Below are 20496 nucleotides of genomic sequence, written 5' to 3'. Positions count from 1 at the left end.
AAGGGTTGCGGGGAGGAGAAGAGCCAGTCAGGGTACAATGTAGCAACGATGAAACACAACTTTCCTCTAGTTCTTAAATGCTGCACCCTCCACCCCACTATCATGATCCCAATTCTACCTTACAAATCTGGCTAGACCAGAGGATGTTCACTGGTACAAATAGGAACTGGAAACACAGGGAATCCAGGACAGATGATCCCTTCAGGACCTGTTGTGAGAGTGACGATACTGGGGGAGGTGAAGGGAAGGTGGGGTAGATAGGGGAACCAATTACAAGGATCTACATATAACCTCCTCCCTGGCGGATGGACAACAGAAAAGTGGGTGAACGGAGATGTTGGACAGTGTAAGACATGACAATATAATACGAATTTATAAATTATCAAGGGTTCATGAGGTGGGGAGCAGGGAGGGAGGGGAAAATGAGGAACTGATACCAAGGGCTCAAGAAGAAAGCAACTGTTTTGAGAATGATGAGGGCAACAATTGTACAAATGTGCTTAACACAATGGATGTATATATGGACTGTGATAAGAATTCTAAGAGCCCCCAATAAAATGATTTTTAAAAAATAAATAAAAATGACATTATCCCATGTACGCAAATTGTCAGCACAAAGCAGTCACCCTATGGAATCAGGTCCTTTGCATTCTTACGCAAATGCCCTCCCTGGGCAAACACAGTATAATCGACCTGCAGAAGACACTTGGTGTCTGAGAAGCAAGCTGTAGGGCCAACAAGCATGAATTTAAATTCTGGCTCAGTCACTTATTAGATACATGCTCCTGGGCAAATTACCTCAGCTCTCTCGTGGTCTCTGTTTTCTCATCTGTAAATAGGCTGAAAATTACCTACTTCATAGTGTTATTGTGAGGCACAAATGAGATAGTGCACCAAAGCCCCTGGCACAGTGCCTGGCACAGAGCATGCCCCATTGCCATGTTCAGAACCCATGGAATGATGGGCAGAGAGTTACACAACATTTCATGGGATATTTCCAACCACAGATATTTGTTCCAAGAGATTTTGTTCTATCCAAATGGACTCATTCATCCATGTCTATGTTTCATCAAGGAAAAGGAGGAATTATATTATTTTCATTGAACTTAAAAAAATTATTCCAAACTTATTAGGGACTGCAGACGGTAACTTGGGAAACTAAGAGTTGCTACAAATAAATTGGGGGCATTTCTATATTTCTGGTTTTCTTTATAGTTGATGCCATCTGATGTATGTTGGCCATGGGAAATGGGCAGAAAGAAAACAGAGATATCATATAAGCCAGTGCCATATCCAAAATCATGCCTCCTGAATGCTCCGCCCCAATATTGTCACACAATCTGGCATTAGACCCTATGATAGGTATAGGTTTGGCTTTCTCATCTGTTATTAAGAGTCTACTGCCATCAAGTAGATTTTGACTCAAACAACCTTATGAACCGAACAGAACTGCTCTTTAGGATTTTTGAGACTGTAAATCTTTATGGGAGGAAACAGTCTCATCTGTTTCCCTTTAGGTGGCTGGCAGGTTTGAACTCCTGCCCTTGCAATTAGCAGTCAGCAGTTAACTCACTGCACCACCAGGGATCCTTTATCTGTTACCAGTGAGGCTCAGTATCTATTTGATAAAGGCAACAGAACCTTTGCAAAAGGTCAACATTCAGAACTGAATAATTGATTCCTGCTGATTTGGGGTGAGAGGCAATGAGGTTGATAATAGAAAAGTCAGTGGACTCAAAGATGAGTTTTGTTCTTTCTTATTATACATGAGTAGAAACATGCTCTCCTAAGAGTACAAACAACAACAATCATTAGTTTGGGGTCTATATCTACAAAGAAGACTGGGAAACAGACCACGTTGGGCCTGAGTGTAACTATTTTTTCCTCACCCTGCCTACCTCCCAGGTCTCATACATATGACAACAATTAATCTTATGTTCGATGAGCATTCACTTTATTCCAGAATGATGCTCTAAATTTTAAAATCATTATCATTGAAGTCACACAGGAAATATCTGTCAGATGAGGATTACAACCTGAGGAACTTATTCTTTCTGCTCAGTAGGAAATGCCATCTATAGATTTAAAATATTTCCTGAGTACAAAATAAAGCTAGAGAGAAAAAAATCAAAAGATAACAATTATCATTATTATTATTATCAATATCAACAATTTAAGTGCTGACTCAAGTCACCGTTGAAACTTAATCACTTAAGGACAATTAATGTATTTGATTTAGTACCAGTCGGTCATAGTAGTTGTATAATGAATATTTTCTGACTGTTTATCATTATTTTTATGAACATTATGTTTATTTTAACTTGCATCAAACTTCATTAAAGTGATTTTAGAGGGTCCCTTGATGACTTTGACAGCATCAAGAGCTGGATGTTTCAATAACAGCCAGTGTAGGGCATCTTCATTGGAAATTTCCCTACAACTATCTAGTTTAGTATCCTTTTTTAGAGATATGCAGCTGGACTAATAAGATTTATGAAGACATGCATACCAAGAACGTCTCCATCTCCATTCAAATCAGAAACTAAAAAAAAAAAATCAAACTCACTTCCATCAGGTTGATGCTGACTCAGAGGAACCCTATAGGACAGAGTTGAATTGTTCCTGTGGGTTTGTTTCTGAAACCATAACTCTTTCCAAGAGTAGAACGCTTTATCTTTCTCGTAAGCAGTGGCTGGTTGTTTCAAACTGCTGATCTTAAGGTTAGTAGCCAAGCGTATCATCACTACACCACAGAGAAAGGCTTCAATGTTTCCTGGGCTTTGCTGTACCAAGATCTCGTCTTCTGATTCCACCACAATTCCTGTGGATAGTACTTGTCCTGCTGATTTTTTTTTTTTGGTGGAGTGTGCTAATGAAACACTTGGAAGGTCTAGAAGTTTCCTTAAGACACTGACTAAAGCCTGTCCACTGGCGATCATAAAAGTGAAACAATTGGGGATTCCACTTGTAATCGGATGCTCTCTTGTAATACATTCCAAGGAGCTCTACATCTCTAGAACGCTGAAGAAATGCTGCTGCACAGGTGAACATTCCATGTTAAAAGTGCTCTTTATTACTGATAGGTTTTGTCATTGAAGACTGTTAGGCTCTGTATGTTTTACCCTTGATGAATTGTTACATTCCAGAGAACCTTATTTATGTGTCCGCAACTCCCATCTCACTCCGGTAAGTTCTTGAAAGTAATTATAGGCTTTGTTGTTGTTTCTCTGGATTAATAAACTCCAAACAACACCTTCATTGCTTCAGGGATAAAAATCTGGCAGCTCCAGATGGTGACCCACTAAAGGCTGAATATGTTCCTCGAATCTTCCTCCTTCATAATGACTGGCCCCTGGGGTTCTAACTGCCACTTGGCCAACATCTTCCCAAAGAGGAGGACTGTCGCACTAGCTGTTACCAAATGCCCACTCTTTGAGCTTGGGCGGGTAACCTGAGCTTTTGATAAAGATGAGAATTTGTCTGAGCCTTTGTCTCACAGAAACATAAGTGGGACCATCTCATGCTTGAGGAAGTGTTCAGTTAGAGATATAGCTTCCTGAAGTCCTGCTCCCCGTGTCCTCAGATGACACAGGAAAATGAAAAAAATCTCACCTCACTTGATTATTCTTCCAATCTCTATGATGACACTAATTATATAGTCTAATTAGCAAGCTCCTGTCCAAAAATTGCAAGCGACTTAGAGAAATGGGGTAAATTTTCATATTTACTTGATTTAACTTTGATTCAAGGTTCAGTGTCTGGGATTGTTTATAGAATTAAAAAGCCAGGAAGAAAAAAATTGTTTGGAATCTGATTGTGGTAGCAATTGTACAATTCTGCTCAGTGTGATTGACTATAGAATAATAGGATATATATTTAACCCCCAATTATTATTAATAATAATAATATAAAAGAATTCAAAGTCTAGTAATGAATATGTAAATTTGCTGACTTTCGAATGCCACATGATAGTTTTGGTAGTTTCTTAATTTAACAAACAGAATGTAAAGAAATGAGTCCAATTGAGTTAAAACTGCTCCAGTTAAGGTGGATATATATGATTATTGAGCAAAACGAGTCAGACGGTGGATTCTAACTCAAATGTAAGGCAAGGAAGGCACGGGCTAGGCACCAATTCAAAATCAGCTGGGGCGAGGCATGACAATGGGGGCAGCATATGCGAAGACACACTGAAGGACCCAGGTAGACATGTTTGAGAAGCGCAGTTGTTTGGTTGGCCGACCATGACAGCTGGAGAATCGATTCCAGGCCAGTGAGAGGGATAGGCGGGCTCCTTGTAAGGGACTGACACCACGAGATCTGTGTTTGTCACGATAGCTCTGGCTGTGTTAGAAGGATGGACTATACTGTAAGTGATAGGTGGACCGACAGGAATATGAAGCACAAGACTGAACTGTAAGATGGTGAAGCCTGGGTAAAGGAAAAAGATGAGGTATGAATTTTTAAATGAGGTAATTTTAAACATTGAACCAAAAATATTCCCCCAAACCATCTTTAACCAAAGAGTCTTCTTCTCCTGGCAGTCCACAGGACTTGCACTGTCCTCTGGCAACCACTGTGATTCAAATGCATCACTTCTTCTCTGGTTTCCCTCACTCAGTGTCCAGCTGCATGGCAAGTGACTGAAAGGACCATGGCTTGGTTCTTGTACACTGTTGTCTTCAAATATGCTTGCGTCAGGCTGGATTCCAGACCCAAATAAACGAAGTTCTTGAGGACTTCAATCTTTTCTCTGTTTATCATGATGTTGTCTATCCGACCAGTTGTGAGGATTTTTGTTTCTTTCACATTGAATTGTCATCTATACGGAAGACTATAGTCTTTTGTCCTCATCAGTGTTTTGATTCTTTTGGCTTTCAGCAAGCAAAGTTGTGTCATCTGTATATCACTGGTTGTTAATGAGTCTTCTGCCACAGTCTTCTTCATACAGTTCAGATCCTAGGGTTCTTAGTATAAACAAAACCCACTGCTATCAAATCAACTCTGATTCACAGTGGCACTATAGAATATTGCCTCTTCTCTGAGGCTGTAAATCTTCATGGGAACAGAACACATTATCTTTCTCCCCTGGACCAGCGGGTGAATACGATTGCAGACGTCATGGTTAGCAGCCCGATGTAACCCACTATGCTCCCAGGCTTCTTTTTGCTTAGCATACAGCTCGAATAAATATGGCAAAAAAGACAACCTTGCCACGAACCTTTCCTAATTTTAAACCATGCAGTATACCTTTGTTTTATTGGAACAGCTGCCTTTTGGTTCATGTACACTTTCTACACGCACACAGTTCAGTGGTGTGCAAATTCTCAGCTTCTGAATGTTGTATATAGTTGGTTGGTGTCCACAAAGTCAGACGTGTTTGCATAGTCAATAAAACACAGGTACTCATATCTTTGGAATTTTTTTCCTTTCAGTCAAAATCCATTGGACATCAGCAATCACCTCACTCATTCTATGTCCCATTCTGAATTTGGCTTGGCATCTGTGTTGATATACTATTGTAACTACTTTAAAATATTTTCACCAAAATTGTATTTGTATGTGGTATTAACGATATTGTTTGAAATATCTGCATTCTGTTGGGTCACTATTCTTTGGAATAGACACAAACATGGGTCTCTAGTTGCTTGGCCAAGTAGTTGTCTTCCAAATTTCTTGACATAGACTATTGAGTACTTTCATTACACTATCAGTTTGTTGAATCATTTCGGTTGATATTCCTTCAATTCCTACTATCTTATTTTTTGAGAATACCTTCAAGTGCAGCATGGACCTCTTACTTTAATGTTATCGATTCTTAATCATGTGCTACCTCTTAAAATGGTTGAATGAGAGGTAATTCATTTTAGTACAGTGACTGTGTGTTCTTATTATTGTGAAGTGCCGTCGAGTTAGTTTGGACTCATAGTAACCCTTTGTATAGCAGAAGGAAACACTGAAGATGCTGAGATATCCTAACTCTTAGTGTTATACTTGAGCCCGGTGTTGAAACCAGCGTATCAATCCTCAGTCCAGCTCTACCAGAGTCTTACTCTTCCCCACGCCCCCTTTGTTGACCAGGCATGATGTCCTTTTTTAAGGATCAGTCTCTCCTGATAACATGTCCAAAGTATGTAAGATAACGAAACCTTGCCATCCTCGAGTCCCAGGAGTCTAAGGTGCATTCTAGCTGTACATCCAAGAGAGATTTGTTTGTTCTTCACGTAGTCCAGATACTTTCGACATTCCAAGCCAACACCATAATTCAAATGCGTCAACTCTTTTGAAGTCATAGAAGAGGTGAAGAAAAAATAAGGGAGGTGCTATTAGCCATCAATACAGATGAGTTTGAAAAATGTTTCCAAGAATGGAATCAAAGATTTGACAAATGTATTGAGTGTAATGGAGAGCACTTTGAAGGTGATAAGATTGTTTTGTAAAAATAATTAAATATATATCTTTGGGGGGGAAAATCCAATTTAGGGGAGGAGTACCACCTCGTATCTCAAGAATAGATTTGAGGCATTGAGCACGAGACAGAATTTACGGTATGACATCAAGGGTCAAACCCAACACGCTGCCTTAAAGTAGATGTCTATTCATAGGGATTGTACAGGACAGGGTAGACTTACCACCGTGAGTTTCTGGCACCGTGACTCTTAGTGGGAGTAGAACGCCTATCACTCTCTCAACATCAAACACATCATACATTTAAAAGGAGAAGATGATTAAAGTGAGGTAAAATGAAGAAAACACCAAAGTGGATGCCAGAAGAGGCCTGGAAACCTGCTCTTGAACAAAATGTAGCTATGAAGTAAAAGACCTAAGTAGGATATTTCATTGGGTGACACGGTAGACAAAGTATAGTTCTAAAATAAATTATGAAAAAGACCTGTACTTTGAAAACAAAAAGGATAGAACAAGCTCAGCATTTCTCGTGATGAAAAAATTAAAGAAAAAATCAAGCCTCAAGTTGTAAGACTGTAGGATTGTGTGGGCAAAATATTGAACAAATCAGGAAGCATAAGAACAAGATAGAAGTAATATGCAGATTCACTGTACCACAAAGAATTGTACAACATTCAACCATTTCAAGAGGCGGTATATTTTCAAGAAGAGAGAATTTAAGGGAGAAGTCTAAGCTGCACTGGAAGAACTAGTCAAAAACAAGCTGCTAGCAGTTGCTAGCATACCAGCTGAGATGTTTCAGCAAAAGGCTGCAACGCTAGTAATTTTGACTCATCTGTACCAATAACTTTGAAAGACGGCTACCAGGACAGAAAAAAAAAATCCACAATCATTTCCAAATCTAATGAAAAGTGATCCTACAGAATATGGAAATTTGAGAACAATATGATTAATAACACATGCAAGTCAAGTTTTACTTAAGATAATTCAATAGGGAACTGCTGGAAATTCAAAACAGATTCGGAGGAGGACATAGAATGAGAGATAACACTGCAAAATGAGAAGTTGAGACTAATGTTGCTCATGCAAAACCTGCACATAGACAAGAAGTAGTTATTTGTCAGTACAAGGGGATTATGCATGGTTTAAAATTAGGAAAGATGGCTCAAGGTTCTTATTGAATACGTATGCTGAGCAAATAATCCAAGATGCTGTACTCTATGACGAAGATTACAGCACTGGCAGAAGGGTACAGCGCACGCACAACCTCTGATATTCAGATGATAGAACCTTGCCTGCTGAAAGCAAAGAGGATCTGCAGCATTTGCTGATGAAGACCGAAGACAACATCCCTCAATATGGATTACATCGCAACACAAGGAAAAGAAAAATCCTCACAAATGGACCAACAATATGCGTATCACAATAAATGGAGGAGATATTGAAATGGTCAAGGTTGCATTTTACTTTGATACACAATCAATGTCCAAGGAAGCAGCAGTCAAGAACTTCTATCATGTACTTCACCTGGGAAATCTGGACACAAGACCTCTTTACATTGTTGAAAAGCAAAGATGTCCCCCTGAAGCGGAAATTATGCTGGAAACAATCGTGGTATTTTCAAGCACCTCACAGCGGGGAGAAACCTGAACAATGAACGGGGAAGAGAAGGATAGATGCATTTGAATTATGGTGTTGGTAAAGAACACTGGAAGTACCACAGACTAACAGAAGAACAAGCAAATCTGATTTGGAAGTATTATAGCTAGACTACACCTTAAAAACAGGATCATGAGACTTCTGTCACGTAATCAGGAGGAATCAGTTGCTGGAGAAGGTCATCATGCTTGGTAAAGCAAAGGGTCAGTGAAAGGGGAGAGGCCTGCAATGAGCTGTGCTGACACAGTGACTGCAGTAACGGTGGACACACAGCCAGGGATGTGAGAATGACACAGGGCTGGGCAGTGCTTTGGTCTGCTGTACACAAGGTCTCTGAATCAACACCATGTGGAACTCACTTACCACCAGTAACAATAAGCGTCCTTTCTTTTTATTTTGAGTTAAACTCTGACCCATCGTGACCCTTTAGGACAGAGTGAGCTGACACTTGGGGCTTCTAAGGTCGGGCATCTTTATAGAAGCATACATATTGATACATCTTGCCAGCTCATGTTCATATTTCCACCTCTTCATTTACCTCACTTTTCTTTAACCACTGTGTCACCAGGTCTCCCTTTCTAGCCTCCTTACTTTCAGTGGCTAAAAGCTCATTACTGTACAAGACTATCCTTTTCAATTTTGGAAAGTTTAATGATGTTTAAGGAAAACTTAATATTCATAAATTTTCAATTTACAAATGTTAAATTTACAAAAGGATACAAATCTTTGTGCCTTCACAAGCACCTGCCAGGTGGATGAAGAGGTTTTCTCAGTCTCAACTCACCAGCAAATGTCAGTACCCGATCTGCTACTCCCCCAAAAACTTTGTCCCCACAATGCATACATTGGCCATTGCACTCTAACATTGCATCACCTCGGTTTCCTAGTCATTGATTGCTTCCCCAATTGGACTGTGAACCCTTTGAGAGCAAGAATTTTGATTTGCTCTTCTTCCTACACTTTGCTCAGAGACTGACAGACCATATAGGTGAATCATCAATGTTTGTGGTAAAACAATACAACTCGCTGCCCTTGAGTCAATGCTGACTCGTAGCGACCCCTGGGGGCTTCTGAGACTGCAAATGTTTACTGGAGTAGAAATCCCAGGACCTGCTGGGGGTTTTGAACTACGGACCGTGTGGATGGAAGCCTGCCTTGTAGTCACTAGGACCACCACGGCTCCTTGTAAAACAACAGCAAAATAAATAAATAAATATGAAAATTGAACTGTTTCACAGAAAAGAGAGAATCACACACCATTCCTTTGGAGACGTTCCACCATAGTTGCATCAAGTAAAGTCTTAGAAGCCAAATCTCTGGCTTGCACCCGAGAACCCTTCCACCGTGGCGTGTTCATCCAACATTCATTTCCCACAGCTTTTACATATGGCTTCCAATTCTCTCTCCCAGTCATAAACGTTTCTTTTTCCCTCGTCTTGTTCTGCTTTCTAAAATGTTACTAATTACTAGTGGGTGCAACAAATAGATCCCCCACCACAACCAGCTGTTCCATGATTAAAACAGCCTTGCCCATGTATACAAGCCCTTGATGATTTCAAGAGACCAGAGAAAACTTGTCACGGCATCGGGGAGTGGATGCCGACCTTCAGGCAGTGCCTAAGCAGTGCCAAGCCATGTGGATGAGAAGGAACCAAGATGAGTCAGTGGTCCAGATGTTTTGTTGTCAGGTCACCAAGGATCTGGATGATTGGAGGCCTGGATGCCAGGGTTTCGATGCCCATGTGTATCCATGGCTTCAAAGTGATCATGAGTCTAATAAAGCAAGGACAGATCCCAGAACTCAAGAGTAAGGGTGGAGTGAGAAACAGGAAGAATGAGGAAGATTTCGACAGAGAAGGATGTTTGGGAGACCCTCAGAGCCCAGGGATGGGGGCCAGTGCTGGATCTACCAGAGAGTTTGGCATTAAGGCAGTTTATTCACGTGGTCATAAAATTACTTATATGGGCCATCATTTATAGAAAAAGGGCCATTGCAACCAATATTTATTGACCATTGACCATGTGCTGGAGAACATGCGATAGGTTGGGAGTAAGTCATAGAAAACAACCATGCTCTGGGGAGCTGTATGTCTTAAACTTTAGGGAGGACATGGTCACCTATTTTAATATGTGCTTTAAGAGGGAAGTAGACAGAGCTGATGGATCTCAGAGAAGTTTGATCTTATTCCGATTTGGCGAGGTGCGCATGTGTGGGAAGGGTAGGGGATGCAGTGCCGAGACTTTCAAGAAGGGTTCCTAGAAGATGTGATGTTTAAGCTGAAGCCAGGAGAAGCCTAGTCCTATGTAGAGAACCATATCAATGAAAATCTAGAGGCGAGAGAATGAGAGTGAAGAAATAAAAGGAAGTTCAGAATAGAGTTCATGGATTTAGCAAAAAAAAAAAAAGAGCCAAGAGAAGTATACCAGGGCCAGACCCTGAAAGACCATGTAAGCTATATCAATATAAAACCAGCAAAGGGTAGCAATCAATTTGCATTATAGTGATATGATGTTTAAGTGTTCGGTTGCCAACCTAAAGGGTGGCGGTTCAACCCCCCAGGGTAAAAGACCTTACAATCTGCTTCCTGGTGATCTGCTACCACAACTATAACAACCTAGACAACCGTCTGGAGAGTTTCACAATGTCACGTGGTTCAAAATGGATTCGACAGCCTCCAACAAAATCCTGAGGTCCCTGCTGGGTGATGGAGAGAATGAGCGAGGAAGGATAAAATAGGAGGCAGACAGATTTGTTCAGGAGGCTGTTGCGGAGATTCCAATGAGAGATGACAGTGTCCTGGACACCGCAGGTGGGGTTAAGTGCCTTTTCTCTTTGCCACCTTTACTGGGGGATTTGGGGTAGGGATTTATTATATTATTAATTGGGAATTAATACATATATTATATCATTCCATAGTTCTATCACACCCAGCAGAATTGTACATTTGCTGCCACAATCAGTCTCCAAACATCTCTTTTCTTCATGGCCTCCTTGACGATGTCTCCCTTTCCCCTTGCCACCTCCACAGTACCCCCCTCCCCACCAAATCCCTTATTCTACTTGCTATCTTTATAGTTTCATCAATCCTGGGTTTCATACACCGATAAACAAAAATATATATAACGCCGCTTCAGGAGGGTGGCCCCCAGTGACCTAACACCTGTGAGACACTCCCTAATACGGACAAACAAAAACCAAACAAAATAATACCAGCCAAAAATACAGACAATTTGGAAACCAGGTCAGGTCCAGCATGCATCACAGGGGGATCTGCTGACAACGTTCAAGTCAGATTTATGCCGTTGATCTTCTATACTCAACTCTAAAGCATTCTGTTTAGTAACCACTTTCCTCCTGTCCCTCAATTGCGGATAGAGGGGGTTCACTGGAGGTTTATTCCCCATGTAGTTCCACTAATGGATCTTGGGCCGCTACTGTCATTCATAACTTTCTGCAAACCAGGCTCTCACATTTTAGATTCTGATACTAATTCCTTCTTAGACTTCGGATTATATGCTTCACAATCCTTCGGTAACTGATGATGGTGTGTGTCTTCCATGTGGACTAAATTGACATCTCACTTAGATGCCTGTTTGTTTGGAGACAAGCCTTAAGACCCCAGATGCTATTTTATCTAATAGTAGGCACCATCTAATTTCTTCACCACATTATGTTATAGCACCTGTCACCTCTGTGTTCTCTTCCTGAAGGTGAACATCAAGCAAGGCCATGGTGTAAGAACTAATTGTTCTTCATTTGGAGCTACTATTTAGTGTAAGCCCCAAACCCATCCCTGGATCTAAGTTTTGTTGTTGTTTTTCCTCTTCTTTTTCATTTAGTATTACTTGTACATTAATACAAACGGCATGTCATTGTATTGCTAACTCACATCAAGTAGAATTATACCATCACTTCTGTAAGTTTCGAGACATGCTAGTTCTTCCTGGGTTCCTTGACACCATCTCCTTTTTAACTGCCCCCCCTCCCCTGCACCCCCACCTCCTTGAAATCCTTGTTCTACTTGTTATCTCTATAGGCTCATCAATTCTGCATTTAATTTACCAAAAAACATATATCACAACTTCAAGAGAGTAAACCCCAATGACATAGCACCTCTAAGATACACCCTGCTATGAAAAAACAAAAACCATATAAAACAGAATGCCCATCACCGATTTGCTAGAATGATACATATCTTAATGCAACACCTAGGATATTGATGTAACAAGACCTTATTTGTCTGCTGACCAACAGCTCACCAATCATGGTGCAGCTTTCTACTGCTTCCTCAGACACCGTGTGTTTCCTGACTGAAGCCTCAAATTCTAGGTGCATCTGAGGCGGAGTGCAATTCACCCAGTGGAGGTCCCACATGGGATCTCACTCGTGCGGCCTCTGGAGCATGCTGTGTGTGTGTGTGTGTGCCAGGAAGATCCAGGATTGAGTGTCCTAGCACACCCCAGCACCATCCCTGTGTCCCCAGTATACATTCAGAAGACCTGGTCAATGTGATCCATCAGATGCATACCGCCAGAGACACTCCCCTCACCCTCTAGAGTCCCCCCAAAGCATTTCCAGTTATTCTCTTCCACACCTGGAAGTCAGTCCTCCCTCTTTTCCTACCAACAGATGTGCATTTGTGTCCCCCCAGAAGTGTATGCTCCCTTTCCTCTCTCCTGCGTTGTTCTTCCCATCCATATCCCTCCCCCTCTGAAAGCACTGTCCACCTGTCAGGTCCCCTCATCAATGATTTACATGTCAGCCTCTCATTAAACACCACCCCCCGCCCCGACTATTTGATATACCGATCTACTTTTGTGTTAGCAGTTCTACAGCATTTTAATCCCTTATATATCCCGGATTCAAGAACACACGTAGCACACAGGAGATGCTTAGGAAATGACTATTGGATTAAGCAACAAAATCATTTTTGATCTCTAAAGTGGAAGCTCTCATCAACTCCTCTGCTTACCTCCTATCCCATCCCGACTCTTTCCTTCCTCTTTTCCCTTGGTCCTTCCTTCCTTCCTGCTTCCTCTTGTTTAACCTTGTTCTCTCCTCCCTACTGTTTTCTAAACAATTCTCAACCTCTCAAAAGGATTGGGAGCTCATTGAAATAACGAATGTTGGTGTTTTCCATTTCTCATATATGCAGGAAAGGATGCCTTTTCACTAGATTTGAAAAAAAATCTTTAGAAATTCCATTTCCCTTTACTCCCTCGTCCCCCATTGCCCACAACTGTAAGTATAGACAGATCTCCTAATTTAATGATCTCTCTACGGACTCATATAATTCCAGAATTGGAAAGGACTTTAAAGATCACTGGATCCCACTCCCACAGTAATTACAGTAACTTATAAACTAAGTGTTCACCAAGTACAAGGGACTGTCTCAAGAGTTTTTTTGGTGATTTAACATTTTCTTTCTCAAGATGATCCCACACAAAGTTATGATTTGTATTTGAATTTCATAAAGAGGAAATGGAAGTCTAGGGAAAGTAAGTCACTTTTTCAAGAGCATAGAGCTAGTAAGTAACAGAGACCGGAATCACACTCAGAGTCAATGCTCCAAAAAAGCTTTCAACCACGACATTTTGAATGTCATTTGGGGATTGAGTTCCTTGAACATTATTGCCAACAAAGAGTCTTCTAATTTATTCAATGTATTTAATAACAGGAAGACTGGAAATATATCAAGGAGAAATGTCTCATACTCGAAACACAAAGTTAGAATTTACGGTAGATAACTGTGAACCACGAAGCATTGATTGCAGCAGAAGTGGTTACATCAGATATCCACTTTAAATGTCGGCTTGCCCATTTTTAAAATAAGAAAGTCAGTTTCTTTTTTAACTTAATTTTAATTTTTATATTTATTGTTACAATTTTAAACATTTTACTGGGAGTTCTTACAGACACAACAAACCATAATTAAATTACATCAGTCAGTATTGTGCAATTGCTACCCAAATCAGTTTCAATACATTTTCCTTCTTCTTGAACTCCTTGACATCAACTGCCCTCTCTGCCCTTCCTCCTCCACTCCAGCTCCCAGGAACCCTTATTATTATTCCCCCTCTAATATTTATTTTCGACAGGTCTTACATGATCCAATTTACCCACTCACATAAAATTCTGTTGTTCAATCCTCTTCAGTGGGATTACACAGTCATCAATGCTGTCAGCTCCCTATTCCTTTCTTGTCCTGCCCTTTCCCATACTCTCAGGGAACCACTACTCCTCTTACCATTCTGAAGGGTTCTCTCTCTTGGCTTTCATACTCCAAGTGGTCTTAAATATACAGGTGAACAGACATAAGTATAAAATGATTAATGAGGCAAAGCAAGTAACAACCATAATAGGAGGGGGAGGAAATATTAAAGAACTAGAGGGTCGTTATGTGGTTCCTCAGTGCTATACTAGACACTAGATTTTTTAATCCCTTCTGTGGTGGCTTTCTGAGAGGGACTGTCCAATTATCTTACAAGTGGGTTTGGGGTTTCCACTACATCCACGCCCCTTCACACTAATTTGGTTGCATGATACCTCTTCCCGCTGATCACACAGGCTGGTGTGCTTCTTCTATGTGTGATTCGTTGCTCCCCTGCTATATGGCTGCTTGTTTAATTACAAGCCTTTAAGAAGACCGCAGACGCTATGTCTTTTGATAGCTGGATACCATCAGCTTCTTCACCACATTTTCTTATGCACTCATTTTGTCTTCCGTGATCATATCAGGAAGGTGAGTATCATACAATGTTTCATTATTAGAACAAACCATTCTTAAACTGAGATAAGATTTAAGTAGAGACCTGTCATAGTTACAATTTCATGTCAACTTGATAAATAGAATGAAGGGGTGGAGTCTAGCCTGTCAATCAGATTGCAGCCTGACTGATTCCTCCTTGTGGGCATGGCCTTCCATGATGATCTTGGGAACTTCCTTCTTCCTCCCTGGAGGTGGGAAACTCTCTCTCTGTGCTCACTTTTCCTGCAGTGGAGACAGTCGGAAAGCTCGAGGAGCCACAGGAGACCCATACCAGCACTTAGATGCCTCTACCACCCCTGGATCCACAAGACTTTTCACCCACTGGTCTGTGATCTTCCTGTCTTCAGTATCATTGTACGTGCTGTGTGAGTCTGAAAAGGAATTTATGGGCTAGTATAGGACATATGAGTTAATATTGGACTGGGCTGGGATGCTGTATTGATGCATAACTATTTCCTGATATAAAGGTCTCTCTTACACACATACCAGTCTTTGGATTTGTTTCTCTAGTCAACCCAGACTGACACAAGGCCCAAAGCCCTCTGCGTCCTTGTTGCATTTGCATATATATACATACATAAGCTATGTTAGTCTGGGTTGACTATAAAAACAAATTTAGAGACACTCATATGTATGTAAGAAAGAGCTATATAAAAAAAGAGTCATTGTATATTAAGAAAATATCCCAGCCCACTCCAGATCAAGTCTGTAAGTCTGATTTTATCCTATAAGTCTCATACGAGTTTATACATTTCTCTTTAGACTCACACAGCACATGCAATGATGACAAATGCAGAAAGATCACTAACTGGTGGGTGAAAAGTCTTGTTTATCCAATGGTGGCGGAAGCATCTCCAGGGCTCTGGCTTCCATCAGTGTGGTTCCATGTGGCTTGTCAATAGGAATGTGTAGCAGAGAGAGAGTGTGTCCCATCTCCAGGGAGGAAGAGAGGAAGTTCCCAGAATCTTCATGAAAAGGCCATGCCTACAAGGAGGCATCAGGTTGTGACCTGATTGACAGGCTCGACTCCACCCCTTCACTCTTAATATCCTTAAGTGGAAAGGAGATTATGTAACTACCACAGACCACCCCTTGTCAATTTGAGGGTATTAAGAGGGAAGGGGTGGAGTATAGCCTGTCAATCAGGGCCTCATTTGGAGGCAAATAGCTCACTGGAGGCTGAACCCTCCCTCTCTCTGCCTTTCATTCCCTGCTGTTGAAACAATCAGAGACCCTCAACCGCCATGGATCGACAAGACTTTCCACCCATCGATCTGTGCTCTTCCTACATTCAGCATCATCGCATGTGCTGTGTGAGTCTGAGAGGAGTTTATGGACTAGTACTGGACATATGGGCTAATATTGGACTTGTGGACTTGATTTGGACTGGGCTGGGATGCTTTCTTAATATGCAATGACTCTTTGATATAAATACTCTCCCTTACACACATGAGTGTCCCTGAATGTGTTCTCTAGTCTAACATATAAACAAATACACACACATGTTTTTCTTTTTTTCTTTACTCCTACCCCATTATTATGTTTATCCATTGTTCACTTCTCAGTAATTCCTCTCAGATACAATTCAATGGATTGTACTCAACCAGAAAAGCTACACTCTCCTCGTCATGAATTTTAGAACACTTTTCCCTTGTACCTGTTGTTGTTGGTTCCTCACTCACCTCCTCCCTTCCCTTACCATGGCCCCCAGGAACTGTTGGAACTGCCACTGTGTCTTTAAGATTGCCTATCCTGTCTGTCTCATATAGATGAACACCAAAAATAAACAAATAAACATACAGATAGTCACAAGAATAACAGGGATCCTGTTATAGAGCAGATGAACATCTCTCTGGTAAACAGAGAGAAGGACATGTTATAAACCATTAGTCCAGTTCCACGTTCTTCCAGGGATGCATATCCCAGGCCCTGCTAACCTAGCAATTTATACACCCTTTTAGTCTTCAGCATTTGTGCCTGGCAGGCGAGCATCCTAAACGTCCCCAATGTTATTCCTGCAGTCTTGGATGTAGTCTTCTAGTGCCCCCCTCTCCAGTTATGCCTTTAGATATTTGGTGTGTCCCCCTTGTGAGTAACCCCTCCCTCGCCCTTCCCCGGTTTAGAGGGAGTGCCAAGTGCTGCTCCCCAAGTCAGAAGTCTACTTTTGAGACTTTCTGGCTTTGGTCCCATCACTGGTCTGTTGTACCCCCACTTTTGACTTGCCCCCAGTGTGTGGGTCAGACCAGCTGCTTTCCCCAAACTATATCTTCACAGCACTGCAGAGGCCAACCCCGAGAAAGGTAGCTTCTAGTGAATTTTTTTTGTTTACTTTTATAGTATCATGATTTATAGTTTTGAAACCATAAGAGGTTAAATATAAACACCAACAATATGCTTAAATTCAAGAACCACTCACTGGGATGGTGACATGCTAATGATTCTTTTCCCTATGAGATTGTAGGGATTCGGTCTACAGCTTGTAGAGCACATGGCGATTCTCCTCGTCCATCAATCCCATGCTGTAATTTGCAGCTCTCTTGTTCAGGTTTGAACCAATTTTCCTGGAGCATCTCAAGGCCGTTGTACCTTCTCATAGCCCTTCATTGCATTTGTTTTTCACAGCACCTCTAGTTTATTTATGACATTTTTCTTCTCAGGCCATCTTACCCAGCACTAGGCTCTGACAGCACTACTCTGAAGCAAGCTCTCAGAAACTCTCTGGTTTCTCATCAAGATTGGTCAGCTGAGGCCTCTGGCTGCCTTCACTGACAGATTCAACTCTCGCACAATCCCTCTGAAAGTGTCTAGGCCCCTGGTTGCATGCCAAACAAGAGGTGGGGAGGAATAGAAGCAGAGAGATTTCTGGCAGAATGTGCCTCTACCTGAGGCCCTATTAGTATGACCACACAATAAGAGAGATGGAATTTCCCTGAGTCAGCAGAATGAAATGGATAAGCACTGGCCTGCGTTTGTCTCTTGGTACAGATAAAGATGTGGAGATATGTGAAATGATCTTACAAACTCCCCTGTCATTGTGCCTTGGATACGCAATGGAGCCAGTCTCTGTTTTATATGGTCCAGAAGAGGGCATATCTATCATATTTAAGTGGAAACAATTCAGCTTGGAAGGAATCCAAAGGAAACCTTGGGATTTTGGACAAAGGCAATAACAGCACAATCACGGATCAGATGAGTAGTGGGGGCCGGTACACCAAGGCTCTTTCAGAAGTGGATTTGAATTTTGCCACTTGCTTCTACTTTATAGAAACATTTAAAATCTCCACTATTATAAATATTTCTCATGTTGAAAGAACTGAAGAAAAATTTCAAATCTCTGGTGGTCGTATGAATAGATTCCTCTTCTTTGCATTAAGAGATTCTATTGCACCTAACAACAACAGCAACAACGGCAAGATATTTAATGACACAGGAAATATCAAAAGAAAGTGGAAGGATCACACAGAGTCACTGTAGCAAGAGGAATTGGTCAGTCTTTAACATATCAAGAAGTAGTACATGATCAAGAATGGTGGTACTAAAGGAAGAATTCCAAGTCGCACTGCAGGCATTGGCAAAAACAAACAAACAAATTTTCCAGAATTTTACAAATACCAATTGGGATGTGTCAAGAAATCACTCGACATTGGAAGAAATCACTCATCTATGCCAACCAAGTGGGAGTAACTGAAAACTCAGTGCTATTGAGTCCATTCCAATGCATAACATCCGTATAGGGCACAGTAGGACTGCCCCTTTCAGATTCTCAGCCTGTAAATGCTTATGTAATGAGAAAGGCTAATCTTTCTCAAGCCAAGTGGGAGAAATCCCTATTTTTGTCCATATCTAAATAAAGGTGACCCAACAGAATGTGAAAATTATCAAAAAATATCATTAATATCACATTAAAATAAAAATTTACTAGAGACAATTAAAGAATGGTTGCAGCAGTACATTGAAAGGGAATTGATAGAAATGCAAGTCAGATTCAGAAGAGGACATGGAACATTTTGATATAGGATGAAACTTTCCTGAAAGCTGAGAATTCCAGAAAGATGCTTACCCATATCTTATTGAGTACAAAAATCACAAAGGTATTTAACCATGTAGGTCATAATAAGCTATTGTCAAAATTACCAAGAAGTAAATTCCAGAACATTGAATGATGTTTATGTAGAATCTGTACAGAGACCGATAGAACAAGGGGATAACTGCAGGGTTTAGAAATAGTGGAGGTGATATAAAATGTGGTAGAACTGTATTGGTTAGCATATATATTCAATTTGTATGCTGAGCAAATAATCCAAGAGCCTGGACCATGTGAAGAAGAATGCAGTATCAGGATTGGAAGAAGATTCATGAACAAATTATTACAAATGAATGGTCTAAATTTGCTTAACGAAAGTCAAAAAGACTTGAGACACTGATGGAGATTAAAAACTTCAGACTTCAGTATGGATTACATCTCAACATGAAGAAAACACAAAACTTAATTATATGGATTAGCAGTGGTTACAATAATGGGTACAAACATAACAACGATTGTGGAGACTGGGCAGTGTTTTCTTCTATTGTACATAGGATCTCTGTGAATCATTTGGTAGTTAGAAAAGTATACATTGGACATGTGGTAATGAGGACAATTGTTAGTACACCATAGAAGTATGTGTTGTCAAAGGAATCTTGGGAAGTGTGTCTTCTCTCCGGTATCAAAATTGCCTCCCTAATAATAATGTATTAACACATCCTGTTCAATCTTGAAATAGATCTTTGAGTATATACTAGGAGTTTTTTCAGTGGCACAAAAGGTTAAGCACTGGGCCACTCATCAAAAAGTTGCCAGTTTTCATCCATCCATAGGCACCTGGTAAGACAGGCCTGTTGATCTACTTTTAAAAGGTCACATCCTTGGAACTCAATGAAGTATTTCTACTCTGCATACATGGGGCCACCATGTGTTGAAACTAATTCAAGGGCAACTACCAACATCAACCATCATGCACAACATTTTCAGAATTAAATTTAAATACTTTGACATGCCATTCATAGCCCCAGAAAAACTATCCCAGTCTTATTTGATATCAGACTATCCATCCCAAAGCTGTTTTTATACATAGAGTCAACGTATATATACAATGTGACCTTTCCTTTCATGCCTAGGGGCCCTGAGCCTTGTATTTCCTTCACTTGTAGCATTGATGACCTCGTGTAGCTCTCTGTGCCCATGTCATTTTCTTGTGCCATGCTGAAAATGTATGCCTTATCTTATTAATTTCTACAGTATTGTATTCGGCCTACAAGGAACTAATGTTGAGTATTGAATGAATATCTGAATGTCTCTCAGTAGGTAAGACAGGATTCAAACATTTTGATTTGACACCTATTTTGTGGCACCAATCTCCTTTCATGAAAATGCCAAGGGAAACTGAAGTCTCAGTCACATTTGGAGTAATAGTTTTTCATTTGAGGGATCCAGTTAAGAACTAGACTTCATCAACAGCAGTAGGCCACTATCAGGGTGCTTTGTTCTATGTACATAAGGTCTTTATGAGTCAGAACCAACTCTATAGCACCTACCAACACCAACATACAACCCCAAATTTAAGTAGTTTCCAAAGAAGTCCCAAACACCTCTTATGATTAGCTCTCTCTCTTGACATTA

This window comes from Tenrec ecaudatus, chromosome 10, assembly GCF_050624435.1.
Source record: "Tenrec ecaudatus isolate mTenEca1 chromosome 10, mTenEca1.hap1, whole genome shotgun sequence".
Taxonomy (NCBI): Eukaryota; Metazoa; Chordata; class Mammalia; order Afrosoricida; family Tenrecidae; genus Tenrec; species Tenrec ecaudatus.
The sequence above is the reverse complement of the archived record's forward strand: the minus strand, read 5'-3'. Positions refer to the sequence as shown.